Below are 26,497 nucleotides of genomic sequence, written 5' to 3'. Positions count from 1 at the left end.
TAGAAAAATGGTAACTGGTAATAGTAAAATGGTTTAGAAAAATGGTACTATGGTACTTCACATACCAAAAAAAAGTAGCCTCTGAAAAGTGGATTGTTACTCAATAGCTCTCAGGAGCTAGAACTGCACATTGAGTTGAAGCCTTTGCTAGTAAAAACATAATCAGATCATTCAGTACACCAGATACCGCATATTTGGCCTCCAGGTAGGTCATGACCCCAGAGACTTTAAAGGAGAGGAACTGAACAGGAGGATGAGGGAGGGGGTGAGTGTTGTTGTTATGGCTTAAAGCAATTTCACAATTACCTGATAGCGAATGATGAATCTGATGCAAACACCCTCCATTAAGTCGGCTCTATCGAGTCCTTACTTTGTGTTTAACCTAATGATGTAATTGTGTTCTCCAAAACACATAATCTGGCTTCTGATCTGGCCTAACCCCACAGGAAAGTTTCTCTTCAAAGGGAAAGAAAGCAAGTTCCTTCACAAGGAACAAAAAGCAAGTTCCTGCCAGGCTCAGCACAGCTTCTGTATCTCAAAGGGTTATCTTAGGCAAAGAGAGACCAGGCATCTATTTATGCTGCAGAATTGTTTGGGAACTGGTTGTTTCAGGCACAGCTAGCATTTTCTATTATTTACGTCATTCTTATTGATGTTCTGAGAGTATTATTTTTTCCTATTAGAGTATCATTAGGATGCATTATGAACATGCATACAGCAGAAAGGATGACAATTGATAATGACAACAACAAATATGTATACTAATTAAAAGTGTAGACTTCGAAGTAAAAAATATATATCCAGCATTAACTGTAGCATTCAGTAGGGAAAGACATGTGTGAGTCAATACGAGAGCGCAAGGCAGGGTAGTCTCATTAACAGATCCCTTACCTCATAACCTTTGTAAGATCCCTTTTCCCCCCCCACAGTCCTTTCAAGATCCTGAGATACTCGCCCCGCTTTTGTCTTGGTTAAGAATATTCAAATTCAACTGTAAAAGAATTTACAATCTTCTGTAGCAAGTAGTAGATAAATCATTCACAAAGTCTTTCAGGAAAAACACGGTTAGTTTGTATTGACTCTGTTTACAGTGGAGTTTTCTTTCATTTTTAGTTTTCATTTTATTTTGAAGAAAGTATATATAGCATCCAATATTGATAAAATCCAGTCTTTCGGTCTGATATTGCCACTACTGTGCCAGAGGAATGGGAAAAATCAAGGATGCTTTTTTTTTCCTGACGAGGTTTTTCCTCTTATGGCTCAATTCATAGTATTTGTACTTGGAGTACTGCATCAGATTACCTGTGATTTGGACAATTCCACGGACAGAGAAAGACAAATGGATACACGGCAGAGCTACACACACACAGGATGGTGCAATAGGGCAGCTGTTTTCCCAAAGTGTGAAACAGAAAGCAAATCACAAGTGGTGCTTAATACGGAGGCTGCTATGCCCTTACTGCTCCATCCCTTCCACCCCATGACTATACCCACTGTCTTCAGTCATAGCTCACGAAACAATAAACATACTAAAGATAAAATTCACACCTGAATTCAGGATGGTGTTAGTAAATTGAACTTACATGCATGAAACTGTGAACTTTAAATCACCCCCAAATACTGCAAAAATTAAGTCTGAATTGCAGTTTTAAATTAAAAGTCAGTGATTTGGGAGTTTTCAGTTTCAGAGTATAAATCAGCAGTGATTTAACACTGAAGGTGAAAAAGGAAAACCACCAAGAATGGAAACTGAAACATAATCTCATCTCTTTTACTTAAAATTTGGAATGTCTCATTAGGGTTCTTTTAACAGTATTATTTACTGAACTGTACACATAAAAAGGAGTTTACAGCTGCAATCAACGATAGAATATATTGTGAGGTGCAGTGTTACTGCAAGTTAAGCTCAAGTCAAGTTTTACAAAGTGGTAGTTCAGAAGTTTTAAGTTACAAGTTCAGCACTTACGTTTATTGCCTAACCTCCCACATTTTCCTTCATCTTTCAAATGTTCTGATAAAAATGTCTCAAGCTTCAGATGCAACCTTTTGTAAGGCTGAAGGTTTAAAACAGTATTTTAAAGTTAAGACTGGGTAGATAGAATCAAATGACATAAACCCAACAACAGTCAGTTTTTCTTCTCCCCAAACTGGAGCTGGAAATTGTTCCACAAGATTTCTGCACATGAAGCTTTGTGACAAGAACTGCACAGACCTCGCACTGAATTTACTCTTCTCTAGGTTACTGCTCCCATTCAGAAAAGAAATGTTGCATTTCAGGTTGGTTGAACTCTCATGGCACACAGAGAGAGGGAAATTTGTGCTGTCAGTGCACTGGGAATGCTCAACACATTCCTCTAGCAAGGACTGAGAAGATTCAAGGATTAAGCATGTGGCAAACTTCATCTGATGCTATTTCATCAATAAACAAGCAGATGAAAGAAGACATCTGAACTCACTACTTAATTCACGTGAACTCATACAGTGACTGCACACTATGCAAAAGTTAGTTTCTGTGAATAAATGACGCTATAATAGAAGCATTTAAAGCAATATATGCCTTCCTGAATATGTAAAACTACATGAAAAAGTACTATAAAGACACTGGAACATTAATGAAGCAAAACTAGCCAATACCATTTGGTGGGGTACTTGGAATCAAGAGCATCTTTTGACAACTATTGTAAATGCACAGCTCATTTTCATGGGCAAAGACTGTCTTCTGCATTTAAATGCTCACATACAGATAGGCACTATATCACCAGTTGCATGCACCCATACACTGTTACTGTCTTTTTTACACTCTCATCCACCCACATCTGTTCACACAACCGTCCTCTACCCCCCAACTTCTGCAAATATACCATTTGCCTAAGTATTTCTCCTCTGCCTTCTTACTGTGGAAAAAGGAATTTAATTAGAAAAAATAAACCATATTTTGTGTTTATAATATTTAATATATGTATATCCTTCTTAGTCTTCTCCCATTGCATCCCCTGTTGTTTCATGGAAAGGTCAATGATACAGGGCTGTGAACAGTGACAGGAAGTCAGACGACAATGAATTTGACCATAAAGGCTATAGAAGAGTAGAAGAGTTAATGAAAATTCAGTTGCCAGAAATGCAATGTCTTTCGTAATATAGAAGCTTTCCAGAGTTAATCATCTCAATTTAGCGTATTCTGACTCTAAGGCTTTTAGAGCCCTTTTAAATGTTGTTATGAAATTAGCAGATGAGTGACTGTGACCTTTTTCCAGGGTTTTTGAAATTAATTTGTAGAAGATGGAGCAAATCTTTTTATGCTACTGGGATCTTTCACAATGTACATAGGGAATGGAACATTATCATCCACCTTCAACAAGAGAGCTACATTTTCTTTTTTCCTCTCTTCTTTTCGACAGAAAAACATTCAGGTGGAAAAAAAAAGTTATCACCCAACAAATCTAGCTTTTAATTTTGAAGTTCCACTAATATTGAAGACTTCATTATTTTAAAAGGAGTATGTACTCACACATTTAAAAGGAATATGTACTTGGATGCTTACACACTCATTGCACAAGGGGCACAAAAAGTCACTAAGGAGTACTTCTGAAAATCCCAGCCTGCTTCCTTGAAATGAGCATGCTTATACATAACTTTCCTCATTTATGTTCTCTGCCCTAAATCAATAGGACTACTAACCACATTATTAATGCCGGTGCAGTACAACCAAATTGGTAGTGGTGCTTAATCCCAGCTCTAGGATTAAGGCATATTTTTGCTGTGTAATTTTGATTTTGCAATTAGCTGCAGACATGAATTATGATTTATTCTCCTAGCAACTTGCGGTTGTAGCACAATTAGGCAAGGTACACATCTGAATCCTTTCAGCTACCACCGCTAGTAGCACAGCAGATAAAACTGCTGTAGTGTATAAATAATTAGTGTAATAACTATTTAAATGACCATAACTGCATGTAGCATTTTGCTCCTTACTGAAATGTTTTTCTGAGCCCAAATTTGTTCCCCAAATCATGTATTCAAAATTGATACCTGTTCCCAAATCTAACAGTTATTGAAACCTTGTTACTTTTATATACTTTTTCATATGCATAAGTGTACAGTCATTCACTGACAATATATATTGTGCTAGTAATACACAGATCTTATTGTAAGTTGTTAGCTAACAACCATATCAAGTAAGTACTAGTTCAAATTATTCAGAACTATTACAGTCTTGTCACATCTTTCTAAATACAAAACACAAGTCCGCATTTGTCAACAATTTTAATGCTGATAAATATCACTAACTGCTTACTTTCATGAACTATATTTTTTTCCCTGAGGGATTGCATCTGTCCTGAGAAAGGGAAAGTTACCAGTGTTTCAAAAGAGCCATACAATGACAGGATATGAACATTAATAAGGATATCTCAACTTGCACTGCTCATGAAACAGAAGGCATGATGATCTCTATCAAGCAGATGTGGTTAGGTTACGAAGATGCTGAGCACTTCTCCGACAATCCCGAGCATCCTTTGAATATCTTATCAGTAAAGCTTGATATTAACTCTTCAACACAACTGGACTAAAGAAAACCACCATAGGAAGCTAACGATGTTTATGTGTTTTCCAACCACACAGTTTGCTCAACTTGTTCGTAATGTTTGGAATTCTTGTTAATGTTTTTTCCTGCACATCCTTTCTACACCACTTATCTGCCTTCAAACCTCTATACGGTAGGCACATAGTCACCTGCCTGCTGTTGTTTATTTCTTCATTAGGACTATGGAGTAGTACTGTGCACTATGGCTTAGTAAATGATGTATGTAAATTATTGTAAATCTTTAGGCCATTAGTCTGCAAAAATATATGTTTTAAACATCATAGATTATGCTTTTATTTATTGCATGCACCAGCTACCATTTCTACAGGAACTTATACACACACTGCTTGACATTTTTTAAGACTGCTAATCAAGATAACATTATTTGACAGAAAAGCAGTGTAAAAATTCACTACTAAGGTCCAGAAAATGGAAGCTAAAATGCCATCCTTTCTGACACACTTCAACTTCAGATTGCACAGTACAACTGTTAAGCAGAAAAACCTCAACAAAAATCATGCCAGGTATCTGTATCTGCAGTAAAAGTGGTTTTCCCTGTGCTTTTTTTTTTTATTTATTATTTATTTTTTAGATTTTTTTTTCTCATGTAAAAGTGTTACTAAATAAGGGAGACAAAAGAAATTTTTATTGCCAAGCAATATAAACTAATTGCTGCTATTTGTCTTACAGAGACATTAGTTGCTCTGAAAATTCTTAATTCTAACAACACGTACTGACAGCACTAAAAATATACCTTTCTGAGTAATAGGCATAATGGTAATACAGATTACATCGGCTCTTAAAACTTTTTAAACAGAGATGACCTGATTCTTCAGGAACATCCACTCAGTATCTTCTTTTTCCACAGCATTCATATTATCTGGTGCGTGTTCTGGTTTGTGACAGCTATAATAGACTACAAATAAAGCACTGGAGTAGGACTTTGTAAGCTTCTGCCGTAAGCAGTCCTTTCCCCTCCGTTGAAGCTGGCAGATTTGGAGATCTAGCATGGCAGTTCTTCAAATACACAACCTGAAAGTAATCTCAGGGTTACCAACTCGAAAAAAAAGAGAGTCTCTGCATCCAGAATATGTCTGCAGCACTGCAAAGGATAACACCCTGTACCCAAGAGCCTCACATGCAGCGTTTCCCACAAGTGCTTCATCAGTAAAGCACATAACCTAGCCGAAAGCATCAAGTTGTATTCCTTTCCCTCTCCAGGAAGATGATGAAACAAATCCCTAACACAGATTTAAGAATTAAAAGGTTAAATTAAATCAAGGAGTGGTAGATTGTCTTAAGCAATCAAACTCACCTTCCCTAACACACACTTGGATAGCAGAAGTTCAAGTGGGTTGCTGGTTCCTCACCTTCTCTGAAAAAATACTGTTTTCCTCCCTAAAGCCCTGCCTGAAAACAAAGCTAGTCAGAAAGAGAGGTCTCCTTGGTTTTTACGAGGCTTGGAAACCATCAGCCCTAAAAAGAAACCATCTAAGGTGGAAGCAAACCCCTCTTCTTTTGCAAAAAGGTTGTGACAAAATGCCCACCAAATTTACTCAGAGCACGTTCCTGCACAGCTCTTCTGAAAACACCATTTTTAAATAGGTCAAAATGACCACATTTCTGCTCCTCTGAACTCAGAATATGCATCAGAAAGAACAATTTTTTTTCTTACCTGAAGCTCCCATAAAGAGGCATATCCAACCTCATTCTTCTGCAGTCACTTTTAGCCCTTGATGCAGAGACCAAATAAACCCAACCCCTGACCAAAGCCAGCTGCTTTCATGGCTATTTCTATGCAAAAAGCAACGCACTGAATGGACAAGAAATCCCTGCATAAGTCAAAACTGCAACAGTTAGCTTAAATTCACAAGTAATGTCAAGTCTAACATCGTTTGGGCATTTTTTGCATCTTCTCTGGTGCTGGGAAGCAGTGTCTAAATTGCTCACAGAACTTTAATTTCCAAAAAAAGTGGGAAATTTATCATATTTAATTTCAGTGGAAATGAACTTCAAAGTGCAGAGTGCTTTGTGGAGTTCTTCCTTTTACACGTGTTCATCATGTGTCAAAGCTGACTCCACTTTCTCCCCTCCCCAGAATACCACAAATTCTTCGGTAAAATAAACAAAGCTCTGTCCAGAATCTCTGAAATTACCAGAGGCAACCCCTGTTTGAGATCAAAGATGTGCATCACTACTGGGCCTTCTGCAACATTCCAGATTTCAGTTAAGATGAAATTTGCAACAAACAGGCGATCAGCAGCACAAAACTTTAACACCACGTCCAGGCATGTATCTTAAAAGAAGAGCTTTGACATTCAAGCTGCCTTTTCTACATACTTAGGAATCCCAATATGTATTTGTTAGATAAATATCCACAAATGGCATTTTTATAATGCCATTTAGGTCTGGCAAAGAAAAACCTTTATCTTTACTTAAAACAGAAATGCAAAAATTCAAACTTACATACTATTAACACTTAATAGCAGAAGAAAACCATTTTCTCTTTCTAATGCTTATTTTCGTGCTGTGATGCAACTTATGACCCACTACGATAAATTGTATATGGGATCTTTATGTCTTGGAAGAAGAAAAAAGTGATAATAAAATACATTATCTGTTGAAGACATTAGATATGCTTCTTGACTTGTTTTTTTCCCAAAAGGAAAAGTCTTAATGATGCTTGCAGCCTGAACTAGTCTATCCACAACACAAACATGCCAGCAGAGGCAATCTTGATTCCCAAAGCTGCTATTATGTTTTAGTGAGTCTAACACAGAAAATTCCCAGGTTCTATGCATTCTTGAAGGCATGCATAGAAAACTTCCAGTAAATACTGGCGTTCAAGAAACTAGTGCTCATAGTACTTTTTTTTGACTGCTGCCACAGCAGAATATAAATACTATGGATAAAATTCCCACTGTAGGCTAAAATCCACTTGGAAAAAAGAAAAAGCCCAAACAAAAAAATCCCCCAAACCTGATAAATATTCACTTGGTAAAGAAAGAAGAATTTTCCTCCAGTAGATGAAAAAAGAAGTCTTAATAATTCATACACTTCCATTTTACACACTGAGTAATTAAATTCTAGGGTTACAAATAAAATTAAGCGTTACAGCTCAAATATGTATTTCTCTAAGCAGTTTTATTATACATTTTATATAGCCTTTAATTCCATATAGATATACATGTAAAATGTGATACTCATTGTTTATAGGGATAAAACTGAAAACAGACATCTCTGAGTTTCTACAGCCAAGGCCAGTCCAACCTCCTTGATAAATAAAGCACCTAAATCATTTCTTCATTTGTTATTGCCTTATTGCAAAAGTATGAAGCTGAAGCCTAGAAAGTCAAAGTTAAGGCCTGACCTTCCATCTCTATCCTATCTGGCCACTCCCTTGTGTACCCCTCAAACACACATGCTATCATTTCCTGATGAGTTTAGAAAGGGTTATCAGGAGGGTTTCAAGACATGTGTCAGTTTTGTAGCAACCTGAATGCTATGCAAACATCTTCTCTGTTTAATAGGCGATTTGTATTTTAGTAGGTTTATCCATTCCCAACTTTATTTGTTTAAAGGTGCCTTAACCTTGATGTAAATCAATGTTAAGCACCTGCATAGAGTAATTCTGAGGAGTTTAAAAATTAAGCTCTTTGGAGAGCTGGATTTTGCAAGCATGATTTTTTATTAAAAAAAAAGAAAAAATAATTACTTAACTTCTTTGCTCCTTTTCCCCACTTTAAAATTATGTAATGTATTCTTTTTTACTGCTCTTTCTTACAGTGTTCTCTTAAAGATCTCAATGAAACACCAAGTTAGTCACTATAAAAACGCCAGCACCGCTGGCTCCCGAGGATCTTTTTCTTCCTAACACAACAATGAGTGTTTGCGTAAGACAGGAGGGCCAAAGAGTGCGAGGCCCCGGGTTGTGTCTTGCAGCAACCCCCCCTTCCAAAGGAAAACAAAAAGCACTGAACCTTTTCTGCCACATGCCTGGTCCTTCCCCCACCACCTCTCTGGTGAAGACAGCCATTATTACATTTCCTTTTGGGTTATTTACAAGGTCTTGGCTCTGACATTGATTTCTTATCTGTTTCTATGACAAATGTTAAGTGTTAATAAGCTGTCGCCTCAAAGTAAGATAATGCCAAACAAATTGTAGGAATTAATTAATCAAAACCTATTCTTTACCATTATTTGTGAGCACTAAAACAAGAACAGCAAATACTGCTGGAGACCAGGAAATCCCCACATTTTTTTTCAACCAATTAATAATAGTAGATTAAAAGAAGTCATAGTTTAAACTAGGCAGTATCTTGATGTTGAAAGCGAATTTGCCAGGGGATATAGAATAACCAGGCAGGCGCAGCTCCCTAAGGAACAAACTCTTTTAATTTGTAAGTCAAGCTTTTTACTTCTTACTTTTTCAAGTATTCTGCTCACAGTATAAATTTTAGGATCAAAGGTGAAAGTTCAGAAATCCTTTTGGTTACAGAACCATTAAAATGATAAACATTTGGGATCTCAAAGTACACTTCTACTCTAACTGTCCTTTCAGACCCGCATTGACTGCACTATAATAGCTGCCAACATTTGGTAAGGATTAGCCTTTCATTTAGACAAAAGCAAGCATTCCTTAGCTAAATCAGCACTTTTTGCCATCAGACTCATAAAACCTTTTCACAACACAGATTTTCAAGAGAATCCTTTAGGGTTTTAGGATGCTGCTCCTTTTACTAAGTAACAAAATACACCCCAGGGTGTCTCATTGACCGCACTCAGCTGTCCTTTGACCTCTGCAATTGTTTAGCCTAACTTCAGGGCTACAGAATCTGCCTCCCCCCCATCAAAAAGGCTAATGTTGCTTCCTCCTAGCACCTGGCAAAGCAAAATCCTAGAGGTTCCCCCCCCTTCCAGACTCTACCATGTTCCAGATGTTGCCAAGCAAAGTGCTCCTGCAGGCAGGTTTTGGGAACCCGCAAGCGCCACTCAACCTGGGTTGTGGCCATGACCCCCTTGCTCTGCTCTGCGCTGCCCTTGCCCCAGGGATACAACAGGTCATAAAGCAGGAATAGATCTTCAGCCTTCTGGGTACGCTGGCTATTTAAATGCAACAAGAAACTATGCGAGCCCAATATTGTATACTGAGGTAAGCCTCCCCCCCCTTCCCCTTTAAGAAGTCAGGAAAAAAAGACGTGTGAGAATCTCAGTTGGAAGCACAAATCTATCCCGATCATTACAAAGATCTGCATTCTTCTTGCCATTTGTTTTAAAGCCTTTGAGAGGACAAACAAGCAAACAAACATCCATCCTCCAAGTGCATAAAACAGCTATTTAGCTAGCTGCTTAGGTATTTGCAGCGGCTCTAAGTAGAACAGCAGATGAAAATTGTTACAGCTTCAAAAGAAATGTCATTAAATAATGTTGATCTCACTGCGGATGTGTAACAAAAAAACATGGAAGCACAAATCAGCCCTCTTTGGTGAAGGCTGTTTAATTATATGAACTGGATTTCAGGTTTTTTTTTGGAAGAACCTAAACACTGCACATGCCTGAAGCAAAACTAAAATAATTATTTACAGTCCACACTGTTCCTAAAATGTAGTCGATGCAAATGAAAGCACAGATGCTGAACAAAAACAAGCAATATATTGTCTATTAGGAAAGGCAAGTAAAGTACCTTCTCGGATTCCTTTTAACCTATTTGAAATGCAGTCATGATTAAAGGACGCAGCTAAGAGTCTGAGAAGCCTTGCTGCGAAGTTGTTTAAAACTCCTGAACACCTGAAAAATAAGAAAGGAGAAAAAAGATCAGAATTACTTGTGACAGCATATAGTTTATAGCAACCCAAGAAAACCTGACTAGCTAAACCTGGTTTAGGGTGAAAATTGAACTGGGGTGAGGAAAGGAGGGCTGACAACTTAAAAAAGCATCTTTTATATTTATAGGAATACTTGGTTGAATCTGCAGGGCTGCTTTTCTGTGTTCTACCCGAAGTAAAGAACATGTCTGTCACAAAATCATCTGCATGTATTTTGCACTGAAGCTGCCAGATGAAATATTAGGAACTTAGCCCAGCACTATGAGAAAATTAACTGTCACAGAAATATATATATATATATATATATATATAAAAATGATAATGTAGACACAATTATTTTCCTATTGGTTTAAAAAGAAATAAACAGAATAGGTGAGCAGTTATCTACGCTTGAAATGGAGATCAATGTTCAAAATGAAATCAGAATTAGCAGGTTGCTCTCCTATCTGACATCCTAGAAAGGTATTTAAGTGAAAACATTTCTAATACAAATTGCAGTTTATAAAAGAGAATACACCTGAAATACCCCAAAGAATGACATCAATGGTGTAGCAAGCATCAGGCAGAAGAGCAACTTCTAAAATATCTATGGCTATACAGAACAGTAATTATCATCAGGAAAAGCTTTAAATTAAGTTATCATTGACTGGACTTCGACAAGACTTTCTTAGGCACATAAGCTGGTTTGGCTTCTCAATAGAAATGAACAATATTTTGCCAAAAGATTTAAAGGAATTTTCTCTGTTGCTCACAAATGGGATTTTAGGCTTAAAGATGGGACCACAGACTTGGGCCTGCTCTCAAAACCACAACGCGCATGACTCTTTCAGCTGTAGACCTAGAATTCAAAACCCAGGTTTTTGAACTTAAACCAATGTATTTTTAAGCTTCCTGCCCCTCCTCTTCATAATAAAAATCAGCCTATTAGAAGGGTGCAGCTATAACCCTTACCTCTCACTCAGGAAAGCTTTTGGAGAGGCTTGCTGTGAGCAAAGACATTGAACAACTCTACGGCCAAGGAGCCGCGATGCTCCCTTGGGCTGTGCATCCCCACCATGCTAACAGTGACTCCATTGCAGATGGCCAACAAGGTTAATGCACACAGCTTCTGACCAAACTGTAGGGCTCTGCAGAGCCTTCGGTGATTGCAGAATGTCAGTAATCCAATTCCAACAGCTCCTGGCTCTGAAATTGCTATTTTTCAGACACGTGCTGAACATTTCACCTGCTAGTAATGACATTTTTGTATTTTCTTCTAATTACACTCAAAGCTAAGACCTTTGGCCCTAGGCCACAGACCTCTATTCAGGCTGCACACATTCTCTTAAAGGCCCCGATCCTTTGTTGTCACTCTCAGTCTTTCATCTATTATTTACATCCATTGAGAAGAGAGATACTCTACCATTTGTGAAGCTTTAAAGCTTCTAATCATCTTAATTTCTTCACCTTTCAACCAGTGCTTCCCCTTATGGACCAATGCCAATAGTGTGACAAAATAATTTTTCAAGCCAAGATCCTCCTGGACCCTTCCCAAACCTTGACACACACTGGGGCTGTAAGTGCCTTTTGTCCTTAGCTGGCTGCTTTTGCAAACACAGACCTTTGCTCTCCTTGGGAGGGGGATGGATTTGCTCGTCAGTGGCTTGGGGGGAGTTTTCTTGTGGGTTTCGTGTAGGGTTTTTTTCATCACTTTCTTTCAGCTAAAATGTTTGACTCAATTACTCCAACTAAACCAGAGACTGTAGTGAATCTTCCCTCTTTTAAAAACATGAAGTACCTTCTGAAATACAAATAGCTGTGGATTTTAAGCTTACTGCTTTTTCCAAAAGCTAAACTGATGATACAGTGGTTTGGTTTTAAAATGACAGATTCTCACACAATATTTGAGACAGACAGCATACCACAAACCCTTTTCCTCACTGGCAGCATTAATTTGTCCTGACCTTACAACACAATGTGACAAAAAAAAAACATTAAATCAAACAATATCTTCATCTGATGTTCAGATCATCTCCTTCTGGCCCTCCCTTATTTGCAAATGAAGTAGGAAACAAATCAGCAACATTTTTGTCAAGTTCTTCAGAATTCATCAGCCACCAATCTTCATTTCCGAGACCTGTGGGATCTGCTAACATGTGATCCATCTCGGCTCTTTCTTCCAGGGCCGCCTGGCTTACTTTTGATTTCTAACAGTGCTTCCTTGTTGTCTGTCCCCTCTGAAGACTCCCCAACCCCCTTGGCTTTTTCTTATTTTCACCATTTGCTTCAACCAGCAGTTCACTTGAGACTCATCCATCTTACAATGCCTAAAGTGACAGATGCTCTCAGGAATGACCATACTGCTGAGTGAACAAAAGATAACATCACCTCTAGGAACTCGGGGAGAAATACAACTTCAACCCTAAGACACAGTTATCCTGACGGACACAGCACCATAAACCTCTCTCAAGTGGGGGAAAAAAAAGGAAAAACAATTGCAGAGAAAAGGAATCTGAGACAATTGAAGGCCAAACAGAGAATTCTTTCTGTTGTAGCTGTAGTCAGTGGTGTTGGTGGCCTATTTTGTTTAATTTTATTAATACCCATGGAAGATTTTTGTAGAATTTACCTGTGATAAAATCAAGAGGCCCAGAGAGAACAGAGAAATTTCACACAAGAGCTGTCTCAGGATCCCTACAGACTTCAATGGAGGAAGAAGGCACTTTAGGACAGTTTCAGCATCATGTCACACAAGTCCTTCGCCAAAACACAAACATTACCTTGCTAAAATCTACACATCCTCCAGACCAGCTGTTGCTCAGCTCAGTTCTACAGGAATTCAGAATCATTATGCAAGCCTGTGCCCTTGACGAACACATATTTTAACTAGAGTAAGATTACTTTAATGTCATGGCTGCTTGATAAATCTGTAATTTGCAAGTAACAAACCCCCCAGTGTTTTGACATTTAAACACATACCATTTACAACAAAAATTAAATGAGAATGATGGATTCTCCAGCCAACACCTACAGACCTGACTAAGAACAATGTCTGTTTCTAAATGAAGATCTGCACTCTATGCCAAATAAGACAGAAGCAAAAACTGCTGGATTTGAAGTATGCCCAAAATTCTCTACCCATTTTCTATGGTGGAACAGGACTTGTTGAAGAGGGAGGCACCCTGGGTGGTGCTAGAAATCTCTTACTTAACAAAGGGAAGGTCATATTAGCATCTCCCAGAGACATAGTCGCAAAAGTGCTGCCACAAATGCTGGGAATCCCTTCTCTGTGGTGAGATGCAAAGAATTCCCTTCTCTCTCAGCAAAGCTTTATATAACATCTCATGTTCAGCTTTCAAATGCTACAGGAAATAGCCATCATTACAGTACATGAGTCTGACAGCATGTGAGTATAATGGACATAAAAGCTAGAGTTATAAAACAAAATCCAGGATAGGCAGCCTATTAACCAAATGTTTTCTGTTCAGTGTAAACTCAGGTGGAAGTCACAATATGCATTTCTTCAGCTGATGGCTAAAGAATTTGTGATGAGTTATGATTTTAGGTCCTTATCCCAATCTGGACTCTTTCTATTACACTCACACGACAGCTAACATCAAAGCACCAGACTATAAATCCAGAAGTAAGGTATATATACAGTAATTTTAAATGTAGGTGATTTTCCCATAGTATACCATGCAGTACCATTTTGGACCTCCAACAAATGGAAATAAAACTAACAAACAACCACTCAAGTCTGGTCCTTCCTAAAAAGGATCCCAACTCTGGACCCCACACAATCTTTAGAGCTTCTCTCCCATTCTGAGCCACCGTGTGACCTGGCACTGAAATCTTTCATAAAACCCATTCAACTTGGGAAAAGACACATAGGAAAGTGTACAGAGGATAATTATTAGCACATAGTTGAAAGAGTTGAATGCAAGACTGCTTTCCACCTCACATCCCAGCCTGCTCAGTCCACATTGCTCTGGAACCCCAGTCGAGCAGCAGGGCTCAAGGCATGCTACAACTACCAAGAAGAAAAGTAGTGAGAAAATCAAGTCTGGGAGATTTACAGGCACATTCTGCCACAGTATCTGAATCCAGTTTCCACCAGCAACTCTATTTGAGTGTCAAGATGTCTGGGATAACTTTCTGAAGCTCCTAACACTATCAAACCAAAGAAGCAAATAACTAGGTCTACAGTTAAGTTCTTCACAAGGAAAATTCTTGGAAATTATATAGTGCTTTCATCTGAAATACTTGAAAATCTTGACTTCAGGTATGGAACAAAAAGTAGAAAACTGTATCCTGCCTCATAAAACCTATATTCTGCTCTCAAATGGGCATCTTATCATACAGACAGTTCTTACATGTTGTATCTCCAAATATTTATCACAGTAGGGAGAAGTGTTTATGGTTAATATGCAATCCATCTTCTGCACGCTGCTGCTTTTAAACAAGATGAAGTGTGAGGTAAAAGGTCAAAACTACTAGAAAGAGCCCTGAATAAAAAGTCTGACGTTACAACCATTTTGCTATAGGAGACAAGATGTAAAATAGGTTATTGGAGTCAAACTCCCTGCACAGCATGGCACGCCAAGGGTACTGATCCAAACAGCAGTGAATAGTGACACAACTGTTGGCATTAAAGTGTTCAGTAACACCAAACTGCTTGAAAAATCTCCCACTTAATGAAAGCAACGTTTTTCAATGGAAACTGAATATTTTTACATGCATGTATGTAAAATGAGTTCTCATTCAATTCCATTTTAAGATAGAATAACTGAAATATTGATATTAAACTTATAGGTAACTTCTGTCATTGCCATTAAGTTATTGACAATGAAACATGACCTTGAAATGACAGCTCCATTAACACAAGTCTTACTGGGGAAGGTTTCAAAAAGGCCCGATTAAATTAACTACTTTTAAACACAATGGGATCAATATGTATGCAGAGAATGTACACCCCCATGGCAAGTTCTGCTTGCTTGATTGATCAAAAACAAAAAAATCCCGTGGCCTTCCAGATCTCAGCTGGTGCCAGAAATCCACATAGAAAAAAAAAATATCCATCTAAATGAAACTCTGAAAAGGTTTACCCTGCACCAGTCTATTTGCACTTCAAAAACTTCTTAAGTCCTTCAGCTGAACCCCCGGGTTGAACCATTGCAAAAATGAGAGGGGGATGGCCATGATTTATCTTCCTTCTGTGCTCTGGACAGAGCTGTAAAATCTGCATGCTGGCATGAGTGTGTGTGCGTTACAGGCTTGTTTTCAGGAATCTTGGATGTTTACCATTTTTAGAAGGAACTCTTCCAAATTCCTCACTGTCATTTATCTCCTTCAAACAGGCGCAAGTACCACTTCTAGAGCAAAATCTTGATTTCTGCTCACTGGCAATATTTAATAGCCAAGCATGCGAAATCCGCATTTTGAAGAAAAATACAGCAGATCTCATTTGTACCTGTAAGTATCAGCTGTTGCCTTAGGGAATTGTGTTAACAGAACATTTGTTTAAGAATGCAATTTAAGCCCATCCCTTATAGTTCGTAGTAGCAAACACATTTTTAGCAATAAGCCCAAAATAACTTTCCATTTATAGATAGCTAATCAATGTTTTGGGTCACACAGGATACATTTCTCAGTCCTCTGTAGTTCACGATAACATTACCAATAGAGGGAAAATGGAGATTTCATGGGTCAGAAAATTCTGGGTCACAAGGACCTTCAGTGCTGCTGTCAACCTAGTAAAACTCAATCAATATACCCTTGCTTTGTATGTCCACTATTAAAAACCTTGCACCTGAATGCCTACATCATTTTTGCTGAAGTAGAAATACCAACTCAACAACTTCACTGACATTCTTTGAGCAGAAATTCATACACTCTGATACTCATTTAACTTGTTAAAAACAAACGCATGCATCTATAAATGAAACACAGATAAATCCTTACAGCATCAGTGCCACATAACAGCACAAAGTGAGGGCACTAAAACTTGGTTATTCATTTCAGTTTTTCTATAGCTTTTTTCAGCTCTTAAGACCCAACCCTATAAACCACATATCAGTGACAACTCCTATCAGTCTAAATTCTTCAGACTCGGATAACAGACTTACTCTCAAGGTAAATAACAATAAGAAAAAGATTCAGTATTATCTGATTTTGCATGAAAAGGGCCTACTTATTTCCAAAGTCCTTTTCAGATTTTGCTTTTATCACAGAAATTGTTATCTTCCACTCTAAAACAACAAAAACAGGTGAAAAATACTGTGTGAAGAGATAAAAATATGCAGATCCTGCCACTGTAAGCTGAGTCTTAATTTGACCAGTGGGAAGCTTTAAAAACATTGACATTGTGCTTGTTTTTGTGCAAGCCAAATGCCGGCCCTAACAAAACTGCAGGGCTAATCTGAAGAAAAAAACCCAAACCCCTAATCACTCTATTAATCCCTACTCAAATCCACAAGTATACTTAAGTAAGAGGTTGTGGATATAAGAAGGAATGGCATCTTACTCAGCATCTGACATTCTACTCAATTTAACTCCTCAGAGTCTGAAACTCTACTTTAGAAAAAGAGTGTAAGTCAGTTTTTAGCATATACTCTTTTCTGAGAATACTCTTCACATATATATATATAAGTCTGTAATATAACTAAAAATCAGTGTGTTTTTGCAAGAACTGTAATAGAATATTTACTTGACTATGTCCTTCTCTGGCTCACAATTATAAGACTGTGCTGAGGGTGCTCCTAAACTTGCATCTACTTCTGGTGTGCTTGCAAAACTTTGCGATTCCAGTTGCGGCCACATTAGCAAAACACTTCAATTTCCCTGCATATGCTAACATTTGATATTTTAATAGAAAGGTGTTGCAAAGGTGGAGATTTTTCCTTAGTCCTTACTACATTCAGTACCAGGAACAATTTTTATATGTTATTCCTTGTAATAAAGAAGTTTTGAGTATTTGTTTAGCCATCTATTTTTCAGTATTTATTTACAAATCCTAAGACAGACCCAAATGCCATTCTGATCAATAGGATTCAGGACTTCTATTCAAAGCAAAATGAACGTCACCACGGGCAGGTAAAGGAACTTTAGGAGCTGAAGTCCAAGCAGAGTGAAATAGAATTCCATAAAACATCAGAGTGCAGTCTGCTTTCCGGAAAAAAAAAAAAAAAAAAGGAAAAACAAAACACAAACAAGGAATACCCTGTGGATTCATTATCAACCAGGGTGGCAGGCCTTCCTCTAATTCCCTTATAAAAGCCCATGACTACCTGCAGAGCCTGGGAGTGCAAATCACATTAGTGGAGCCACCAGATGACCAAAGAAAGCACTGGAGGCCTGGTGAAACCAGTAAACAAAAGGCAGCATTCCAGCTGAATGCCACTGCTAGAGTCAGCATTGTAAGATGCTTGGATCTGATAACCCAAAAAGCAGATTAGCTGCAGGCAACAAAAGAGTAAAATAAGAAACAAAGGGCTCATTTTGACACATGAAGAAATCATTTCCATTAAGCCATCTTGAGTTTACTGTGTAGTTATAAAAACTGCTCCTACTAGAAGTGACATTTGAAGCAATGAAGGTTTGACAGTGCGGCATAGCAGACAAGCTTCTGAAATAACGCAGCCCTGAATGCAGTATAATTCAAAGAGGCAAACTAGCCTCTTTGCCTTTGAATCTGTGTGACATCTTAAAGACCTAATAATGATTTTTAAATCTGTTGTAGCGATTTCAGTTATGACTTTCAGTTAGAAGACTTAACACATATTATGGTGACATGACACCCCTGAAAGAACTGAGGCTTGACAAACAGAAGATTCCTTAGTTTTATCTGTATTTAAAAGTCTCCTGCAGAGAACGCACATAGTACAATTACACGAGAAGGCTGCCTTCTCTCCCCAGTCCCCATTTCCTCCCATGTGTGTGTCACTCGCTCACTGAACACAGGAAAGAGTCATATATTCCTTTCCAGAAGCTTAACAAAGGATTTTTATCCAGAAATGAGTCTAGGCATACTTTGGACCACAAGGACCATACTTTTGGAATCACAAGGACCAAACTGCAAAATTGAGACACGGAAGTCCATCCAAATATGTAGATACTAGAGAGACAGAAGTCAAATCTTTCTTGGCTGAAACAGGAAAAACTGCCACAATTTTGTCTTATACAGTAAAGAATTCTATATACTTAAAGCCAAGCCAGGTCTTTTTCTTTCTTCTCAAGAAGGTGAATTGGCCTGCTATGAAATATCCATGAGCTGGAAAACATTTCTGATACACAGAAAACATTTCAGCTTGTTAGTTGTGCCCTCTCCATTGCCTGTTTCTAGCACACAATACAGAAACATGGCACATGACGACGAAACAGGCCTTCCTTTAACACAACATTTCTTGCCTGGCTTTTGCACACAGATAGCAACTAAATGTACTACATTTTTACATCAGCCTCATCTACTACATAAATCAGTTGCGGAATGGTATATTCCTTCAGTAGGGATGGAATTTCACAAGCGTATTCATCCACAGCTAGCTGGTTCTTCTCAGCAACAAGTGTAGAGAAAATATACCTAGAAAACCAACTCAGCAGAGTTGAAGAGGGACAGCATAAAAGAACAACGTATGGCTATGTCCAGATACAAATATATGGTATGCATTGACATAGAAATCCTGCTACCAAGGCTCAGTGAAATCTTCTGTAAATATCTTCTTCTACCTGGTGACTGCCAATATATGAAGCCATTAAACACGTCTGAAAGGGGAAAGGCATAATGTAGACATCTAATTGTGGGCATCCCCCAAGGCCATCTTGTAGCAACATACTGACATCAAGACAAACCCAAGAAAAAAAGCTGTCTGATGGTTTAGGGTAGGTAACACGCACATGTGTTTTTCCCCTGGTTCCAAACCATTCTGCTCTGGAATATCACCATGGTACCCAGGCTGCTTATAGTGTTTTTGCTGTATACATGACCTCAGAGACAAACAGGGTGGATGGGCCCCTCCTCCATTACTGTTCTTTTAATGGTACCTTCTTATCCAAAGTAGCACTCAGGCATAAACATGCCCTCATAAATCCACAGAGGGAAAATGCACCAAAGGATGTAAGAAGCATTACTAGGAACAAAGCAGATTTTAAAAAGAAAGATTATTTGTGGTCATAATGTGCAAACATATGTGCTATCTAAATCTACATAGCACATACATGGAGGGGAAGCACACGATGCTGTCGTACATCAGGCTACCTTGTTGTACATCTTGCACCCTTATACTGAGGAGAAGGAAAAATAAATTGAAGTTCAGAGATTCAGCCTATCACCATTCAGAGAAACACTTAAGTGTCTGTTATTTATAGCCATCTAGCAGTCTGAATACGAAGATGGATGCAGCGAGTAATCACATAAAATGATCCACTTCAATGCAGTTGGCCTTACACTGCAGAGAGAAAACAGCATGGTCTTTGCTTGGTAGTCATGGACAGTAGATTACCGTTAATGATTTTTCACAGTATCTTTCTAATAAAAATGTCAGAGCACTCTAAACAAAAGGGCAAGCTGGTCAGTTCAGAATATTAACAAAAATAAATCTTCAAATATTTAATCCAAGCAGACCCCACATTTCACTTCCAAAGGGCTTTTCCAAGGCAGGATATTTCAAGTTGTGGCACTCTGGGTTCCCTCATCACCAAGATATTCCAGCAAAACAGAAATTCTGTCAGGACTTGCTGCTTAGCTGTTGTTCCTTGAGCAGAATGATACACTGTGGCCAGACCTTCCTAAAAATGCTAATGTTAAAAGCCTTTATCTCTTTCAGGAATTCTAGTTATTTTAATGTACGGGCAATCATCTGACTTGCAATTCTGCCCTCAGCTGAGACTGCCATGGACCCAGTTCTGAGCACTTGGGAGGTGAAGGAAATTGGTTTCTTGTTCATAAGGTCACTCAGCAGAGCTGGCAGAAGGTCCCTGCAATGAAGAACTCCACATAACTGGAAAATTGATGGGGTCCTTATAAACCTAATAGGAGAACCAGAAATAGATTTGGGCATCTTCACTACTCATGCTGATCTACATCCACCATGGCTACAGTTTGGCCCTACATCCTCTCACATTAAAACTGCTTTTGTTGAGCAGCCCTCTAAACAAAGACTTTTACAATGCCCACAAAGCTCCCTAAAGTGACATACCTGAGCTAAATTTCGGGCCACAAGTGTCTGACATTAGAACAGCTACCCCACTAGAGTAGAAACCCTACTAGAATAGAAAGCCTGAAGGAGGTGATCCTGCCCCTCTGCTCTGCTCTTGTGAGACCTCACCTGGAGTATTGTGTGCAGTTCTGGTGTCCTCAACATAAAAAGGACATGGAACTGTTGGAACAAGTCCAGAGGAGGGCCACGAGGATGATCAGGGGACTGGAGCACCTCCCGTATGAAGACAGGCTGAGGAAGCTGGGGCTGTTCAGCCTGGAGAAGAGAAGGCTGCGTGGGGACCTCAGAGCAGCCTTCCAGTACCTGAAGGGGGCCTATAGGGATGCTGGGGAGGGACTCTTCGTCAGGGACTGTAGTGACAGGACAAGGGGTAATGGGTTAAAACTTAAACAGGGGAAGTTTAGATTGGATATAAGGAGGAAGTTCTGTTACGATGGTGAGGCACTGGAATGGGTTGCCCAGGGAGGTTGTGAGTGCTCCATCCCTGGCAGTGTTCAAGGCCAGGCTGGACAGATTCTTGGGTGACATGGTTTAGTGTGAGGTGTCCCTGCCCATGGTCCTTTCCAACCCTAACTATTCTATGATTCTATACAGAAATTAAGCCTAATCCCAGATGATGTTTGGCATGCTAAAAGTCCAGGAGCATTTGCAAAAGTGGATATTGAAGCATTTTACCTTAAGGTTGGTGGAGAAATCAAGCTGCTTGTTGACCAATTACAAAGAAATCTAGCATAGACAAAGAGTCAGGTGTAAGACACAGGACTGGGAAAGAATACTACTTGGGTCTGACAAAATTGAGCTTTTACTCAGTTATTCCACATCTCCAGTGCTCTGGAATGGAGAGAAAGAAAAAAATGGTCAAGGAAAGAAAAGGCCTTTCAAAAATAGAAATTTCATAAGAAAAGCAAATAGGAAGAGAACACCTTGTTCTCTCACACACACACTGAAGCAGAGAGGAGATCTCATAAAGACTCAGGAGTAAGGAAAGGATCATTGTATTCCTGAAGTACAGGATGAGGGACAACAGATGGAAACACGGATAAGGAGCTCTCTGTGCTTGTGATTATTATCCTGAGAGATTCTGATAAAGGTAGGCTAAGGAGGATAACACATTTTCTTCTCCCAGCATCATAAACTAACTTACATTGAGCTCCTCAGGACAGAGCTGACCTTCCTATAAACCAATACAGACCTCTGCTCTTGTCAGGGCTTTTTTAGAAACTACCACAAAATGCATAAACTGAAAAACCCACATGGAGAGATCCTGGAAAAGACACTCATATTCCCAGTTGGTAATTGTAGCATAAATATCGGAAGTGTATGCAAAACATACATGAAAACAATCAAATCCTTTCTACAGGTCTATTAAGTCCAACTTGTTCTGAAATGGAAGTTCCCCATCCACTCTCCTCTTCTTTCCAGGGAAAAGTCTCCATTGCTGCTAGTCTATTGGTTTTCAAGGCCATACCCATGGATACATAAAGAAAACAACACACTGATGGAGTAAGAGCCTTTCCATAAAATTCAAAAGAAGACAATTTTTTGTTTCCCACTTGCGTCTATTGTTATTGCACAGGCAGTTTCAGAGGATGGATTGTGTAAAAGCGAAACAGGCAGAAAAAATACTGGCTTGTCACCCTTGAAATCCCCAATGTGACAATAAGCAGTGCTTTTTCCCTCCATATGCTACCCACTTCTGGTGCCTTCCAGAAAGCCTTTTTATCTGATGCTCAGAACAGACTCCTGCTGCAGATCTGAATGCAGAGGACTGAAAGTACTGTACAAACGAGAGATGGAGTTGGGGAAAATGAGTGGTTGAATATAGAAAGAAAGAAACAGGAAATCAATTCTCAGAGATGCTATCTTCGCTTCAGTGCTTCTGTTTCACCTTCTCTCTGTCCCTTGCCAGCTTCCTACTATACCGGCTCTTTTCCTACCTACCTGCTAGTGAAGGAAGGAAGGAAACTTTACCAAGACCATCTTTCCTCTGCTGGTGCAGAATGTCTGTGTCTTAAAGAGTACTGCCTGGTTCACCCTAGCCTATTTTTGGCTGTCATCTGAAATACACAACAATTCTTCCTTCCTGCCTTTTCTGCTCCCCAAGTATTGATCCAGATCCCATGTAATGACAGGGTTTGAGATCTCACGGAAACCCTGAGAAATCAACAGGAAGATGAAAATTACAGTGCATGAAAAATAAACAGCCTTTTTTTTTTCCTCTTTTTTAAAGCAGGGGCCAGCAGGATAACAATTCCTGATAAGATTCAAACAAACATATGTGGGAGGTAGCAGGAAAGGCAGCTGGTTCCTCATGCTCAGATGCACACAGGTAATGACCTCTGCCTCTTGCTCTCCCAAAGCTAACAATGCTAGCTATTGCACTCTTCCAGTGTGATCTGGAAAGGATCCAATGCACTACTGATTACATTTCTTCCACAGTTAGTTTAACCTTTGAAACATGACAGTCAGTGGCAGGGAACAGGCCAGCACGTAAGGTCAGCTCAGCCTTGCTGGTCCCAGCATTCTCCCAGTGTTTGCACAGAAAACAACTCGGTGACCAGGGATCCCTCCCCTATAAATAAAAAGGCCCAACAGGGACAGCACTGAAACGCTGATTTTATTGCAAAACGCCATTCACAGCAGTTAATCTGCCCAAACAGAGAAATACTGGTTCCCCGTTTCCAAAAATATGTCAGAAATAGTATGTATTTGTGTGTAATAGTTATTACATGTAAATAAGTCTCATTTAGGAAGGCTGAGATGTGACTGTTCAATCTACCATCAGGTATCAGGCAAATGTTGCACATTACTCCTTTGCAAGAAGAAAGAGAAAAGAAAGATATCAAAGAGAAAATAAGTACTGTCTGAAATAACAGTGAAACAACTGGGTCAGCAAGTGCAACAAGAACACTTTGTTCTAAAAGGAAGGCTAAAAATGATGCCTGTTAAGCTGTCCGTTTTTCTCAAGTTCACTTCCTTTCCTGAACAGCCTCTTTTGAGACTCACATTTTTGTCTGTTGTACACTCAGTTTCAAAATGAAGAAACCAGCATCTTCGATTACCCTGCACAGAAAAGGACAGGACTGAGCAAGATCAGACACTTCATCTCTTTCCTAATATTACATATAAGTTTCAACAAAATTCTTAGTCACAGGAAAATGTATGCAAAAGGACGGCAACAAAGATATTCCTGGTTCAAAAAGCTTCTAGTTATTTACTTAGGAGTGATCACATTTTTCTTCTGGATAGATCAAAAAACATTTTGAAGCTATTAAAATGGAAAAAGAACATATTTTCCCTTAGGAGCTACTGCCCTCTAACATAACAGCAGCAACAGGGCTTTTTTTCCCTGATGCTTAACTATCCCTCGGAGCATGTGCACTTGGATTTTTCATTATTTGGGTAAGTGTTTGTGTGGATGGCTCAGGGAGCACAGGCTTTTCAAGAGCCAGTAAGAGGTGAAAAAAAGGTCACTTCAGCATAATTCATTTTCCCTTTAATTCTCAGAGAAAGCTGCTAAAAAGTAGCAACAACAACCCTTTCATCTTTTCCTCTCGCTGTTAGCATTTCCTAAGGTTACAATCAGTTACAATACAATAGTTACAATACAATAATATCTTTGGGTTTACCTTATCACTTTTCTCGTATCATGAATTTTAATGCAAGAGCTGGTAACAGTGCTGCTAAGAGCAGGAGTTGCACTAGACCTCCAGACACCCCTTCCTACCAACAACTTCAGCACTGCCATAGGCAATCTGCTCGCTCAGAAGGCACATGTGCTGCTGCTCCGGAGGGAAGACCTCTCACTTCCACTCACACTGCTGCAGATTCCCACCATTAGGCAGAAGCTGGAAACCCTGGCTCTGGATTTTCCTGGAGGCAAACACAGGGTCCTTCAAAGCATGCTGAAAGCGATGTGGGCTTGTATAAACAAACAACTGTGCATCAAGATTTACTGTGCTGAAGTAACATTAATGTATGTGTTTAGAGTGGAGAGAGGAGGATGCTGCTTTGATAACTCACAAATCCAGAGTTTTTTCACACTGAACTTGCTCACTCCCGATTCTTCACACCTCCCCACTCCCTTGAGTCTCTAAAATGGTCAAACGCCTGTACCAAAGTACATATGTAAAGCACAATATACTTAATTAATTCTCTGTATTACCTTGGAGCTGGCATTATATATATTAGCAAAGATGCTACCCTGACCCTGACCTCTGAATTGGCTCCTTTTCAAAGCACCCACACAAGACAACGTGGTGCACAGGGGAGTACAGTTACCTCCTATGCCCAGAGAGGCGGGTGCTGGGATACACGAGGTAGCACCAAAATCCAGCTCTTGAGAGGGGGACCACAGAATAGAGACATTTAAGAGCCTGTGCCTGAAAGAAGCAGCAAGGTCAGGCCTGATCCAGGGTGAAAAAAAAGGACCACCCAGCACAGAGCTGGTGCCTGCAGAGCAGCTGGCTGCCTATTGCCCAGAGAAGGCTCATCCACCCTGGCTCAGCAGCTGGCTGGGTTGGCTCTGTGCAATCCCACCCCTGGAGCCAATATGCCTCAGCAGATGCAAAAGCACCACTCAGGTGAGTCTGTGCAAGTGAGCTGGGACCCAGTGAGTCTCAGTGGCACTGGCCTGGCCTTAGGTCAAGGTCCGCTGCATCTGCCCTATTAGGCACCACAGGCTGAACGGGTCCCAGAGCTGACATCTCAATAATAAGGAGACACCATTGCCAGATAACGTAGAGAAAAAAGCCCTCAGGGATTTGGGGGCCTTGAAAGAGAAGATAAAGAGCTTAGGTCCAGTGCTATTAAGACAAGAAAATGCTAGCAGAGGAATGCCAAAAGAAAGGTAACACAATCAAGATGACAGGATCAGAAAACAATTTTCACACAGACCAGGCACAAGGCTATGCTTGTCTGGGCCAGTAAACATGGTCCTGACGCAGCAAAGACAGGAGGTGAAAGCCTGAACAGCCATTTTTCCCTCTCTAAATGAAATGCCTAGGTCAGAGACATTACATAGGAAAGACCCGCAAAAGACATCCTTGGCACAGATTGGTGGGTGCAGGGCTGGGTCCAGGTGACAGAGGCAGCACACACACAGTGACAGCGAAGTGACATGGGAGGGAGGACTGGGAGCTAAACATCCCGGAGGAGACGTCAGGGAGACAGGCTGAGGTTTCAGCCGCAGCTCAGGGAGACTGATGATTCACTTTATGGCCTGCAAGCACTTCCCACCAAAGTTCACACAGGAAGATAATGTCCCCTTCAAATGAATTTATGCAGATGGTGGTTCATTTGTCAGAGGGTAAAATGAAAACACTCGAGGTCCTCAGCAGGCAAGAGCAAGCAAAAAGCCAGTATTTGTATGTGAGCAGTTTCTGCTCATGCCTATTGTCTGGTCTCAATCAGTTTACATCAGCAGCATTACACAGGCTTGCCAGTCCAGAAAGCTACATGATTATATCCCATTAAATCCCATGCAAAGTCCATACTTCTCAAAAAATGCAAACGAAAAACCCATAGATTGTGCAGGCAGATGCTCCTGCAACATAATGTCTGAATTGAAAACAAACACAAAACAGTACCTACTGTGCTCCAAAACAGATAACTGCTAAAAACAATCTGAACCTGATGCTTTGAGAAAAAAGTATTTGTGAGGCAAGCAACATTTTTCCTCTTGATTTAGATTAAAACCAACTTTACTAATGCTAAGCCTCAGCAAGACTTTAAAGAAACCAACTGCTTCAGAAAGCTATTCCTTATCCAGTCCATGATCCAGCTTCCTGTGCCTTTCTTACATGAACTTGTAATCCTTGATAAGGTTTACACATGTGAAAGTAAAGTTTTAAGCCAAAAATCACTGCTGTCTCTATGACAAAACACTGTATCATGTC

The 26,497-nt window shown here is 39.5% G+C and overlaps 1 protein-coding gene across 3 annotated transcripts in view; it reads right to left on the bottom strand.

Annotated features, from left to right (window-relative positions):
- Window positions 1-26,497, bottom strand: part of GREB1L (GREB1 like retinoic acid receptor coactivator) — a 138,223-nt gene that overhangs the window by 64,276 nt on the left and 47,450 nt on the right. For 2 of the 3 annotated variants that reach the window (XM_065668095.1, XM_065668096.1), the window contains exon 2: window positions 10,266-10,369. The exons of the other annotated variant lie outside the window; for it this stretch is intronic. The gene's annotated coding sequence lies outside the window, so the exon portion shown is untranslated. The remainder of the gene's footprint in view (window positions 1-10,265; window positions 10,370-26,497) is intronic. 3 annotated transcript variants of the gene reach the window in all.

The sequence above is a fragment of the Lathamus discolor genome, chromosome 2 (assembly GCF_037157495.1).
Source record: "Lathamus discolor isolate bLatDis1 chromosome 2, bLatDis1.hap1, whole genome shotgun sequence".
In the NCBI taxonomy this organism is placed as follows: Eukaryota; Metazoa; Chordata; class Aves; order Psittaciformes; family Psittacidae; genus Lathamus; species Lathamus discolor.
This window is presented reverse-complemented; position numbering and strand designations above follow the sequence as displayed.